This window comes from Triticum urartu, chromosome 3A (assembly GCF_056163025.1).
Source record: "Triticum urartu cultivar PI428250 chromosome 3A, HENAU_Tu73, whole genome shotgun sequence".
Classification (NCBI taxonomy): domain Eukaryota; kingdom Viridiplantae; phylum Streptophyta; class Magnoliopsida; order Poales; family Poaceae; genus Triticum; species Triticum urartu.
In genome coordinates, this window is record NC_141875.1 from 453,130,812 (window position 1) to 453,143,423 (window position 12,612).

The 12,612-nt window shown below is 50.8% G+C and overlaps 1 long non-coding RNA gene across 1 annotated transcript; it reads right to left on the bottom strand.

The window, feature by feature from the left end:
• Positions 1–8,654: 8,654 nt before the first annotated feature.
• LOC147980043 (uncharacterized) lies at positions 8,655–12,233 on the bottom strand. Its single transcript, XR_015619082.1, has 2 exons — positions 11,919–12,233; positions 8,655–8,954 (listed from the first exon to the last, which is right to left on the bottom strand). It is a non-coding gene; the product is annotated as an uncharacterized LOC147980043 (long non-coding RNA).
• Positions 12,234–12,612: the final 379 nt, after the last annotated feature.

Sequence of the window (12,612 nt, forward strand, 5' to 3'; positions counted from 1 at the left end):
TTTTCTGAATTATTTTAAATCCAGAAAATGTTAACTGCGTCAACATTCCGTCACTGTGACGTCAGCTGGTCAACTGGGCGCCTCCAGGTCAAACCTGACCAGTAGGGCCCACTAGTCAGTGACACATAGTCAGCTACAGAGGCTGACATGTGGGACCCGGTCAAAGTTGATGTGGCCAAGTCAAAGTTGACAAGCGAGGCCCACTGAAATTAGTGCTAATCTAACAGAGAGTTAAACTAATTAGTTTAGGCACTGGGCCCACATGTAAGTGGGTCAGGAGGTCAATTAGTGAGTGATTCGTGCTAATTAAGTGGCCACGTCGACAGTCACCGGAGTCTCGCCGGCGGTGACCTCGAACCGCGGCGGATTTTGCTCGAAACTCACCATAGGCGATGGATCGACGCGCCAGGGGCACCAGAGGATAGCCCGTGCCCGTGCGCATCTAGGGAGACCAACGAGAGGTGCAGGGGTGGCCGGAGTTCGCCGGAGTGGAACCCGCGGCGGCTGCCGGAGTTCGTGGCTGATGCGGGTTAGCGCTACGGTGTGCTAACGAGCGAGGCGAAGGTCTAGCGGGGCACTACGCGTTGCGGGGAGCAAGTTGGACTCGCCGGGGTGACCATTTGGTCACCGGAGCTGCACCGACGACAAGCTCAAGCGGCGGCGGCTACGGTCGTCAAGGGGGCGACGTGTACGGCTCGAAATCAAAGGGGAGGAAGGAGGGGATCCACGCAGGAGCTCACAGCGGTTCGTTCGGTGGCCTTAGCGAGCTCGGGGAAGCGTCGGAGCAGGCGCACGGTCGCCGGCGATCTTGGTGGCCCGAGGTTGAAGAAGACGGCGGTGAGGGCGTCCGGCGGCGTCCGGCATCGCTTGGCTTGGCAAGGAGGTCGAGGACAAGGTAGCCGAGCTACTGGGCACGTCGAGGGGTCGAGGGGGAGGCTCTGGGTGCGGCAACGGTGAGCGGTGGCGACGAGCTCCGCTCGGTGGTGCTCGGGAGAGAGGGGCAGACAAGGGAGAGACACGGGAGAGAGGGGGGAAGTGACCAGGGGTTGCGTGGCGTGTTCGGGGCGTCAGGGGAGTGAAGCAGGCAGGGTGGAGGTGGCCTGCGCGTGGCCAGGAGGCGGCGAGCACGCGCCCCTGTCCTTCTGTCCAAGGAGGAAGATGACAGGGGGCAGCGGTGGTGGGCTGGGCCGCCAGCTACAGTACTGGGCCTGTTGTGGGCGCCAGGTAAGCTTCTGCCAGGTAAGTCCTTCTCTCTCTTCCTATTTTTCTTTCTGTTTTCTATTTATTTTGCTCTATTTTGATTTAGTAATAAAACTAAACCAATTTTGTTGCTTCTGAAATTATTTGTGGATGCAATATGGACTAGCCCAAAGCCCCACAATATTTTTCAGAATGATTGGAGTTATAAAAGTATTTATAGGAATTTATAACCCCAAGTCAAATACAATATGAGTTAATTCAAAAATCCAACAATGTCCTAGAAATATATTCATCATTTTTGGCAGAGGTTTCTACCTTAACCAAAAATCATGAACTTTTCTTGAGGCACTTTGGGTTCATTGAAAATGTTTTTAAGTTGAACCTAGTTGAATTCTTTTGGTGCTAGGGATTGATCACCCCTATTCAAATTTAGATAAAATTTAAACATTATGCAACACCAGATGCTAGCACTAGGAATTTACCAGAACTAGGGTTGTGACACAAAGGATATAACATTAAAACATATTCAATTTTGTCTCTGTGTATTCTGCTGACAAGGAGTCAGAGAAGACAATCGATAGATTCAATAGAATGCATATGATTTGGATAGATAGAATCTGAGGTAGAAGCATAGAGGGGGTTAGGGTCCGATCACATTCACTTAGGTCAAAAAATTCGAACATGAAGACATAGTTATAAGTGAATGTTGTAGAGGACAGAACACTAATATAAGTATACACCAATATGATACCAAATCAACATTGTGAAGATAAACACGAAGTCGAATCAATGTTGAAGACAAACTAAATGCGAAGACTGTGCAAATGAGATGTCAAATGAAAAACACTTCAAATGGGAGTTTGGTGGTGGCGTTACCCACCATATAGGAAGTATTAGACCCAGACACGACGCACAATTATCGTGGCGCTCCGAAGTCAATTTCTGCATTAATGTATTCACACTTAGAGTGTCATGGAATTGTCACGACAGATGTCCTAGTGTGAGGACTTAGTCATGAGGCCAACGCATCTATGTGGTAGCTTGAGAGGAGTTGAGCGGAATCGAGAGACGCAACGCAAGACAAGGATTTAGACAGCTTCAGGCCCCGGGAAACATCATCTGGTAACAACCCTACGTGCTGTTTGTGGCTAGGTCTTATTCTCATCACGAGAGAGTCGTTGTAAACCGGCTCTCCCAGTTATCCCTAACCCTTAAGATTATTTCTCCCCTTAACGGGGTGCCCTGCCCCTCCTTATGTATGTTGAAGGGGCGGGTTACATGTAGAGTCCACCTCGGACTAAGACTTAAACTATTCTGACTTCTCTTCATGGGCTTCATAATGTCTTGGGCTTCATAACGTCTCGGGCTTCATAACCCCAAGCGACTCTATCTGCCGGGTTATGACTGTCAACCAGTTATCACTGTCTGCCAGTTATAACTGTCTACCGGTTTATGATGGTCTACCGGTTTATGATGGTCTTCCGGTTTATGATGGTCTGCCGGTTTATGATGGTCTGCTGAGTTATCATCTGAATTAACTCCCGCCGGGTTATCATTTGACTTAACTCCTGCCAGGTTACTTAACTCCTGCTGGGTTATCATCTGACTTAACTCCTGCCGGTTTATCATCTGACTTAACTCCTGCCGGGTTACTTAACTCCGTCTGGGTCATATCGTGGGGTATATCCCCGACATTAGCCCCCAGTTTAATTTGGATTTATCCATGTTAAACTGATCCTGAGCATCCTTAAATCCTTGTCATTTCCTTCTAGAAAATCCGGGTTAATAGGCCAGCTTCATAATCAATTTGCTGACATTGGTTTGTCACAGAAAAATTATTATGAAGAATAATTCATTTAACTCAGCTCCCAATGCTTTAACAGAAATATTGGTCTTTGAAATACCCATCTGATATTCAGTCGGTTTAAGAATGTAGAACCTTGCCGGTTTATCTTTGTCGGTTTACAAATATTGATGGCACCGGGTCATAATTGTAGTTAACATCAAGCTTGAAAATAAACCTCTTATATGCCTATCACTTGTAACCCCCCAAGTCTTAAGAAGGTAGCATAGCAACAGCTTAAGACTTACTTCAATATAAATATCATAATCTTGAATAAATCCGATTTGTTCATCCCAGTCATTAGTCATAAATTGAGTATTCCATATATGTAGCCCCCAAGTGCCGGGTTGTCATGCTTGCAGCAACCTGGGACTTGTAATTGCCCGATGCTCATAAAAACTTCAACCAGTGTAGCCCCCAAGGGCCGGGTCATTATGCAATAATGAGCAGGGACTTTGTAAATATAATTATGTAAACTTTGAACAGCAACGTGTAGTCCCCAAGGGCCGGCTCAATAAGACAATATTGAGCTAGGACTTCATGTATACTTCATTGAGAATAACATTATATGATGTAACCCCCATCATGGGGCTTGAACCCACGTCCACAAGGTTGAGACCTTTGTGCTTCACCAACTGCGCAGTGGATCCTTCAATAATAGATGAAAATTTGTGTACCTTGAATTGTTGACAGGAGTAATTGGTAACCCCCAAGGGCCGGCTCATTACGATGTGATGAGTCAGGTCTTTAATAAGGTGAGCAAACAATGACTTTGCATTAGCCCCCAAGTGTCATGGTGCATGCTTGCAGCGACATGAGACTTGTGTATTTGATGTAATCTTAACTTGAATAATGTAGCCCCCAAGTGCCAGGTCGTAAGCCTGCAGCGACTCGGGACTATTCCTTACATTGTAGAATAAATTACATTCATTGCGCTGAAGCGACTTTGAAAACCTCAATCATAATATTGGTTATTGATAACCATAATAAAAATCCAGCCGTGTTGGCTATTAAAGATTTGAATAATATAACCTGGTTTGAAAACCGGTTCCTACCATATAAACCGGTATATTCATGCCCATATGATACATGCTATGATGATGTAATGATGATGCAATGTATGACGCAATATATGATGATGTATGTGTATGATCAAGAGGGTTTTAAGCTATGGTTAGGATACGACCAGAGTCCCCAAGTAGTCATAATTGTGGCATTGCACCGATCAAGAGGTGTAGCTATGGTTCGAATACGACCAAGCCCCCAAGTGATTTCCCTGGTGCCCTTATGCTTATCAAGAGGTGTAACTATGGTTCGAACCCATAGCCCCCAAGTGATTTCCCTGGTGGCCTTATGCCTATCAAGAGGTGTAGCTATGGTTCGGACACAACCAAGCCCCCAAGTGATTTCCCTGGTGCCCTTATGCCTATCAAGAGGTGTGACTATGGTTTAGATACGACCAGAGCCCCCAAATGATTTCCCTGGTGGCCTTAAGCCTATCAAGAGGTGTGACTATGGTTCGAACATAACCCCCAAGTGATGTTGTGAGCTGTGCTCAAGAGATACCCATATTTGAGTTGTGCTGTGCAATAGACTCTCTTTGGCCCCTTATGATAATATTGGCTTGATAGCCGGATTACCGAAGTAACCAGAGCTGTGCTCTTATGATAATATTGTCTTGATAGCCGGATCAAGAGGTGTAGCTATGGTTCGAATACGACCGGCCCCCCAAATGATACTGTGAGCTGTGCTCAAGGGGCACACATGTTTGAGTTGTGCTGTGCAACAAACTCTCTTTGGTCCCTTTAATTTTTGCTGAGAACTCGAACTTGCGAGAGATTACTCTTTTTGAACCGGAAATTGTTAAACCGGATACTGAGAGCTTCAAAGCTTTGTGGGAGATAGCTTTCCCTTGAGCCGGATTTTAAACCGGAATCCTTCTTTTTAAGCTGGAAATTTTTTGACGGCCTTTAAATTTGCACCAATATGGCGGTTTAGGGTCCTGCATTAGATAACTTTGCAATCCAGAGTAATTGCTCTTTTTAAAGAAAGCAATAAGAAGTATATAAGAGGTATACTGGATGGATTTTACCTGATATGTCAGGCCAGTTAATATCCACCACGGGATTGATGATCACCATGGTGAAGCTGAAATTAATCATGGCCGAGTCGGCTGCAGTGTTATAAGCTAGCGCGGACAAGAGAGTCGGCCGTGGCATTGTTGATGCAATCCGGACTGCAGGGGCTGTCGTTTGTGTTCCAGTTCATCAGTGTGATATGCGCAGATGCCGGTGTAGAACAGCTAGCGCGCGCCGTCCGCTGTAGGGCATCACTTTCATAGCAAGAACTTGTCCTGTATAAAAAGATATAGGCCAGAGTAATTGTTTTCAAACAATTTTGATATTGCGCTGATAAAATACATAGAAAGGATAGCACCTGGTGATTTGTTGGAAGAAAACCGGGCTATAGGAGCAACAGCTTGCGCATGTCCACTGGGCAGTTTGCATGAGCGGGTGTGACACTGATTTGTCCGGTCGACGGATGATCCGGATATGTTGCCAGTAGCTAACTTTTCAAAACAGTGCAAGCCACCTAGTAGTTTCACGTAAGAAAAATTTGTCTCGACTATTTGTTTCCTGACTCATCATCATGTCCTCGATATCAATTTGAACAGACCTGGCCCCTTTTCACGCAAACATGTACTAAAATATTTGCTTCGCTTCTCTTGGTCTTGGCATGATGATAAACCGGTCGTAGCGTTGTACTACTCCAAGAATATGCATGTACTCTGCTTGCACCTTTGGCAACCACTTGACTTCCAACGAAAGCAATTTTCCATCAGACCCTGGGAGTTATGCCATGCAACAGTACTAACAATTGTCCACACGGGGCCAGGCGAGCCACCGCATGGCCGGTGACTCGGCAAACACAGCAATGGCGATTTTGACGTTGAACCGCGGATTACAGTGGTGAAAGTAGAGTGCGGCTATAATAGAAAATCACCGGCGATTTGTAACAGAGGGGGTTTCCAGCGGCGACGACCACGAGGCCATGGCAGCCCAGAGCGGAGGCGCCGCCCAGCAGGGAGAGGTGCAGTGGCAGCTTTGATGGCGATGAGCAGTAGCGATTTTGAAATAGAAGCCAATAGCAGGGGCAGCGCTGACGTGGTGAACCGGAAGCCAACCCGGCGGAAGAGGCACGGGCGGCTTAGGAGACAGGACCGTGCAGGCGGCACATCCGAGCATGGTGTCAAGGTTGCGGAGGGGGTAAAACAAGCCGGCAACGTGGTCGGTCTGATGCGCCGTGGCGACAAATACGGCGACTCGAAGTGTGGGCGCCGACGTTCGTGGAGGCAGCAGATGTTGACCACGACAACGGTGGCAGCTCGCGAATTAAGACTAGCTCGGGCGGAGGTGACCTGACCGCGATGGTTCAGCGTGGCCACGGAGGAGGCGAGATGCAAAAATCCGGGCGGTTTGACCAGCTCGGGTGGCTTGGAGGTGGGTCGAATGGTGAACCGGCGGCAGCGGCTTTGAAGCGTGGCCGGGTTGGATCGCGGCAGCGATGGCTCGGGGACGCGCACCGGTGACCATGGCGGCGGCAACTCTCCGGAATACCTCGAGAACCGGATGGCGGATCATAGCAGAGGGAAGGCCAGTTCACCAGCGGAGGCGGAGTCGCGGTCGCAGCTGCGGGGCCCGGCGGCGGTTTGGAGTGAGACCAGGAATGCATCGGCGCTGACTCACCATAGAGGAGGCGGCTCGTCAGCGGCTTGCTCGGGTCAGGGGCGAGGCGTCAGGGTACAGGCACAGAGGCGCGAATATTCGATGGCTGGAGCGGCTCACAGTGGTGAAGTCGTCTGGCCACTCAAGGCACGGGCGACGAGTGAGGCCGCGACGGCCCGGTGCATCCGCGGCTGAAGAAGCCCCCGACGAGGCGGAGTGTAACTGCATAGGGGCGCAGGCAAGGCCACTGCGGCCCATGGGGCCACGGTGGTGGCAGTTCAATCGCGGTGGAGCCCCGACCCAAGACCGTGATGTGAGGCTGTCGAGACTCATCACAGGAAAGGCCGGGCGGCACGGGTCAGGGCGCCGGGTGAGGTGGAACCATTGAAGCTGTGGTAAACCGGCAGGAAACAGCGGCGACTTGCTGAAGATTGGCGGAAGAGGCGACTCAGAGGCGCACTGGCTGTAGTTTAGCGTGTTCCGGCGTTGGCGGGTCTGGTGCGGCAGTTTAAGGCCGGGGCAGCAACTCGGTGAGGCACGACAACTTGGACGGTCGCAGGGGCGGGGGTGAGGCCGTGTCATCTTAATCCGGCGGCGGTTCAACACTGGGACTGCAGCTCCAGGGAGGCGGAGGCGACTCAAGGCGTGGGAGACCCTGGCATGGCACATCGGTGAGATGGAGCAGCGAATTTCTTGAATCGCTGGCGGTTTTCGCGGTTACAGCGGTTTATGCAAGGACCACAGCGGTTCGGAGCAGGGGAAGATAGCAGAGGATCACGGTGAGCCGACGAGGCATAAGAATCAGGAGCGGATCCGCGACGACGGGGCGGCTCAGTAACAGCCGTGGCTCACAAGGCTCGACGGCCAGTTCAACAACAGCGGTGGTGGCGAAGACAGCAGAAGAGGCTCGAGGCGCTCGGCGGTTTAGCGGAGATGGGAGTGATCTGGCGACTTGGCGCAGCAGAAACAGTGCTGCCGGAACGGCGGCTCGGCTGCGGCCGGTGGGTTGGATCTTTGGAAACGCAGCAGTGGCGAGGCGGCCGGCGGTTTATAACTTGCGGCGCACCTGCGGCCATATCAGCAGAGGCGGGCTGACGCAGAGTAAGGCTTGAGCAGAGGCGAAAACCACCGCGGCTCCGATGGCCACTGCGCCGGTTCTCAGGCAGAGGTTATGGCGTCGCAAAGCAAGTGCTGAATCGGCGCCTGCCTCCATGTCCGGATTGTAGTTGACTTGGTAACCCCACGCCCTCCTCCCCTGCAGTACGTAACTCATGAAAAGTACATACCCTGTTGATCTTTTGTGTGATGACGTGGTGCTCTACAACTCGGAAACAGTACGAGTAGTAGCAACAAACACCATCGAGATTTGGCGCACAGATGAGACGGGTTGCGACAGGAAACCGCGGTCTCGGCGACTTGTGATCTGACTGCTCCTTAATCACACAACATGCTATCAATATTTCTCTTACAATCGTGCCGGTTCCTGCGACGTGATCCGTGCATTGATCGATCTCAAACACATCTTCAGTTTGCAGCAGCGGCGGGGCACCCGGCGCAATGTTAATTTTCTTAAACTCAAACCTTCATCTATCCAACCGCGAGCTTCACGATCCGTAGGAGAGATCCCATCAAGAACTCAACATAACCGTGCCCGCGCCCCAAGGTGAGCGCCAACTGTCGTGGAATTGTCACAGCAGATGTCCTAGTGTGAGGACTTAGTCGTGAGGCCAACGCATCTATGTGGTAACTTGAGAGGGGTTGAGCGGAATCGAGAGACGCAACGCAAGACTAAGATTTAGACAACTTCGATGTGACGCCCTCGATTCAATCGTACACTAATCATACACGCAAATGTGTACGATGAAGACCAAGGACTCACGGAAAGATATCACAACACAACTCTAGACACAAATTAAAATAATACAAACTTTATATTACAAGCCAGGGGCCTCGAGGACTCGAATACATAAGCTCGAATACACCAGAGTCAGCGAAAGCAACAATATCTGAGTACAGACATAAGTTAGACAAGTTTGCCTTAAAAAAGCTAGCACAAAAGCAATATTGATCGAAAAGGCAAAGCCTCCTGCCTGGGAGCCTCCTAACTACTCCAAGTCGTCAGCGGCCGTCACGTAGTAGTAGGCACCCTCGGGGTAGTAGTAGTCTTCAGTGGTGTCGTCTGGCTCCTGGACTCCATCATCTGGTCGCAACAATCGGGTAAAGGGGGAAAGAGGTAGTAAAGCAACCGTGAGTACTCATCCAATGTACTCACAAGACTTACATCAGATCTAAACTAAGTATGCATCTGTATCAAAGAAAATGGGCTGTATCTGTGGACTAAACTGCAAAATGCCAGAATAAAGGAAGGGCTTAGTCCTATCGATGACTAGCATCTTCTGGAAACCACCATCTTGCAGCAACATGAGGGAGTAGAATAGCATAAAGTAAAGTAGCAGTAGTGTTATCAACCTCGGACAGAGATCCTTTCTCGACTCCCAGCGAGAGAGCAATCCCAGAGCCATACTATCCATTCATCATATCCATTTCTCATATCCATCCATTTTCTCACCACAAGTATCCAGTTCTAATTGCATCGATCAGGATACAACTCCAAGTGTCCGTTACAGTAGGACAGGCTATCAATAGATGTTTCCTTCCCTGCAGGGGTGCACCAACTTACCCACCACGCTCGATTAACTCCGGCCGGACACACTTTTCTGGGTCATGCCCGGCCTCGGCCAAACAATACGCCGCAACCCGACCTAGGCTTAATAGAGAGGTCAGCACGCCGGACTAAACCTATGCCCCCAGGGGTCATGGGCCATCTCCCCGGGAACTCCTGCATGTTTCGTGGGCAGCCGGTGAGCAAACCTAGCTACCTCATTCAACAAGGCAGGAGCTTACCAGTCCAACCCGGCGCGCGCCGCTCAGTCGCTGACGTCTATTAAGCTTCAGCTGATGCATACGACACAGAACGCCCATACAATGCCCACGTGATGGTTAGTGCTATCAGGCCAGAGGCCCCTCAGATTAAATATCCAAATCGTAGTGGATTAGGAGCACGCGGTAACGAGCAGAGACTCACGAAAGATGTGACACCGTCGCCCCGTCTCGACTACTTGCGGCAAGGGCTAAGAATGCCCGGCCACGCCTCGTAAGTATCTCGCGGGCAACTTCCAAGTCAACCCGACTCCACACCACTCGCTATTAAGCTCGCGCGGATACCCCGCAGGGCCGACCCGTCTTTAGTAACATGGTTCAGTGTAAAGTCATAGTAACCATAGTAATTGTGTGTCTAACACCAAAGGGGAAACCCGAGGAATCACCCCTGGTGAATTCCACTCGATGTTATCATCAAGGTGAACGTAAGAGGATCCACCCTCAAGGTTCACACTTGAGGGGTTGCACGACAGGGCCGTAACGAAAGTGGTTAAGGAGGAAATCACCCTCGATGACCTCGACTGTGTAGCTACACTATAGAGATCTCATCAGGAGTGATGTAAGAGGTTCCACCCTCGGCACTCGATGGTAACTCTGCAGAGTCGTACAACTAGGGGGGGTGATGTGCGGTGTCGGGGCCTGGACGTTGATCACGTTGATCGAGTCATCGAACATAAAGTGAGGCAACTAGGACAAGGTGGGGGGGTCACTGATGGATCTCTAACCAACCTATACTAAGTAGTTTAGGATAAGCAGGTAAGGTATGAAAACAGGTAACAACAATAGGCTATGCATCAGAGTAGGATCATACATAAAGTAGTAGCAGTTCTAATGCAAGCATGAGGGGGAAAGAAATGGGCGATATCGGAATGCTCAAGGGGGGTTTGCTTGCCTGGTTGCTCTGGCAAGGAGGGGGTCGTCGTCGACGTAGTCGATCACAAGGGCAGCATCGGTCTCGGGGTCTACCGGAGAGAAGAGGGGGAAGAAACCGTAAATATAAAGCAAACATAGCACCACAAAGCATAACATGGCAATAAGATGTGCCGGGTGTGACCTAACACGGTAGGAGGTGATACCGGCGAAGGGGGGAAACATCCGAGAAAGTATCCCCAGTGTTTCGCGTTTTGGACAGATTAACCGGAGGAGGAAAGTTGCATGTTCGCTAAGCTAGGGGGGTGTGGCAGACGAACGGAGAGTGTATCCGGATTCGTCTCATCGTTCTGAGTAACTTTCATGTATAAAACTTTTTCATCCGAGTTACAGATTATTTTCTATGATTTTTCAAAGTTTTAAACATTTTGAAATTTCTGCATTTATTTAATCCGAATTGACCATGTTAATTTGACTGGTCAAAAGGGAAGGCATGGCCCTTATGGCATAGAGTAAACCTTAACAAAATAAATAAATTCTAACTTAACTAAATGGAGTCCACCTGCCGTAGGCTAGTAGCTACCCTAATTAGTAATTAACCTAAACTACTTTGCACATGGCCGGCCAGAGGCACAACCAACATCACGGCTTGTGCACACACATGCACAACACATGGGCGCTCGGCCATGGCCAAGGCAACAACCGAGGCCAGTTGCAGGAGCAGTCAGCGATGGTAGCGAGCAGCAGCAGCAAAGAACATCAGCGGCATGAGCAACAGCAGTAGGAAGCAACAGCAGTAGGAAGCAACAGTAAGTAGATGTATGGGCAGCGGCAACAACTAAGTGTGAGCAGTACGTAGAAGCAGCATCGGCCGGCTGCGCGCCGAAGCAACGAGCAGCAGCACGTGGGAGTAGCAGGCGGCGCAAGCAGTAGGTTGGGACGCGGGCACGCACGCACGCATAACGCAGGGACGCCGGCGGCTGTAGCATGCAGCAGCACATCACCTGGGAGGCGGGCGTGCTCGCACGCCCGGGGCGCGGCCAGCGCACGATGTGGGTGAAGGGTGGGCGGGCGCAGGCGAAGCGGCTGTAGTAGGCCGCGCCGCAGCACGCAACAGAAGTAGCCGGAGCAGGGGCGCGGGCAACAGCGAGCGACGAGCGGGGCAGCGATAGGCAGCAGCAGCGTACTAGTAGAGCGGAGACAGCAAACAAAGCAGCACAAGGAGCAGCAGGCGCGCGTACGCGGACACTGAGGTTCGGCCATGGCGGCCGCCGGCTCGTACAGGTGACTACGACAACGGAATCGAAGGGGAAACAAGGGGAATCTGGGAAGGGCCTCACAGCGGTTGTCGACGACGTGCTCGGGAGGTCGAGGAAGCATTGAGAAAGGAGATCCGGAGCCGGGAAGCGATGACCGGACTCGGAGAAGACGATCGATGGCAAGCGATCAGGGCCTCCTAGCTCGAGCCCTTCAGCGTGGTGATGGAGCCGACCGCGGCGGACCTCCTGGGCGTGCCCCCGCACGCCGGAGATGCCGACGACCGCGACAACGACGGCGAGGCAGCGGTGACCGCGACTGGTTCAAACTCAATTCTGAGAAGAAGAGGAAGGGGGCGAAGGGGGAATGAAGGGGGAAAGAAGGAGCTCGATCTAGGGTTTTCGGGCGACGCTCTTATAGGCGGCCAGGGGGCGTCGATGGTCGCCACGCACGCCGTGGCCATGGCCATCGATGTGTGCCACGACCCCCATGTCTCCTGTACAAAGGAAGGGGTGAGGTGGAGGTGGGCTGGGCCTACCCTTTGCTAGATGGGCCATAGAGCCAGTAGATTAGGTCCCCTTCTTCCCGTCTCTCTTTTCTCTCTTCTTTACATTTCGACCACAATTTTCTATTTAGCTGCTAGCAAATGGATCTAGTTGATCCTGAAATTTGGCAAAAATTCAAGCACAATATTTTGGAGTGGTACATAAAGTTTTGAGTCATTTGGAAACTTATAATTATTTGTTTATTTCGAAATGGTTACGTTTGTTGTAGTTG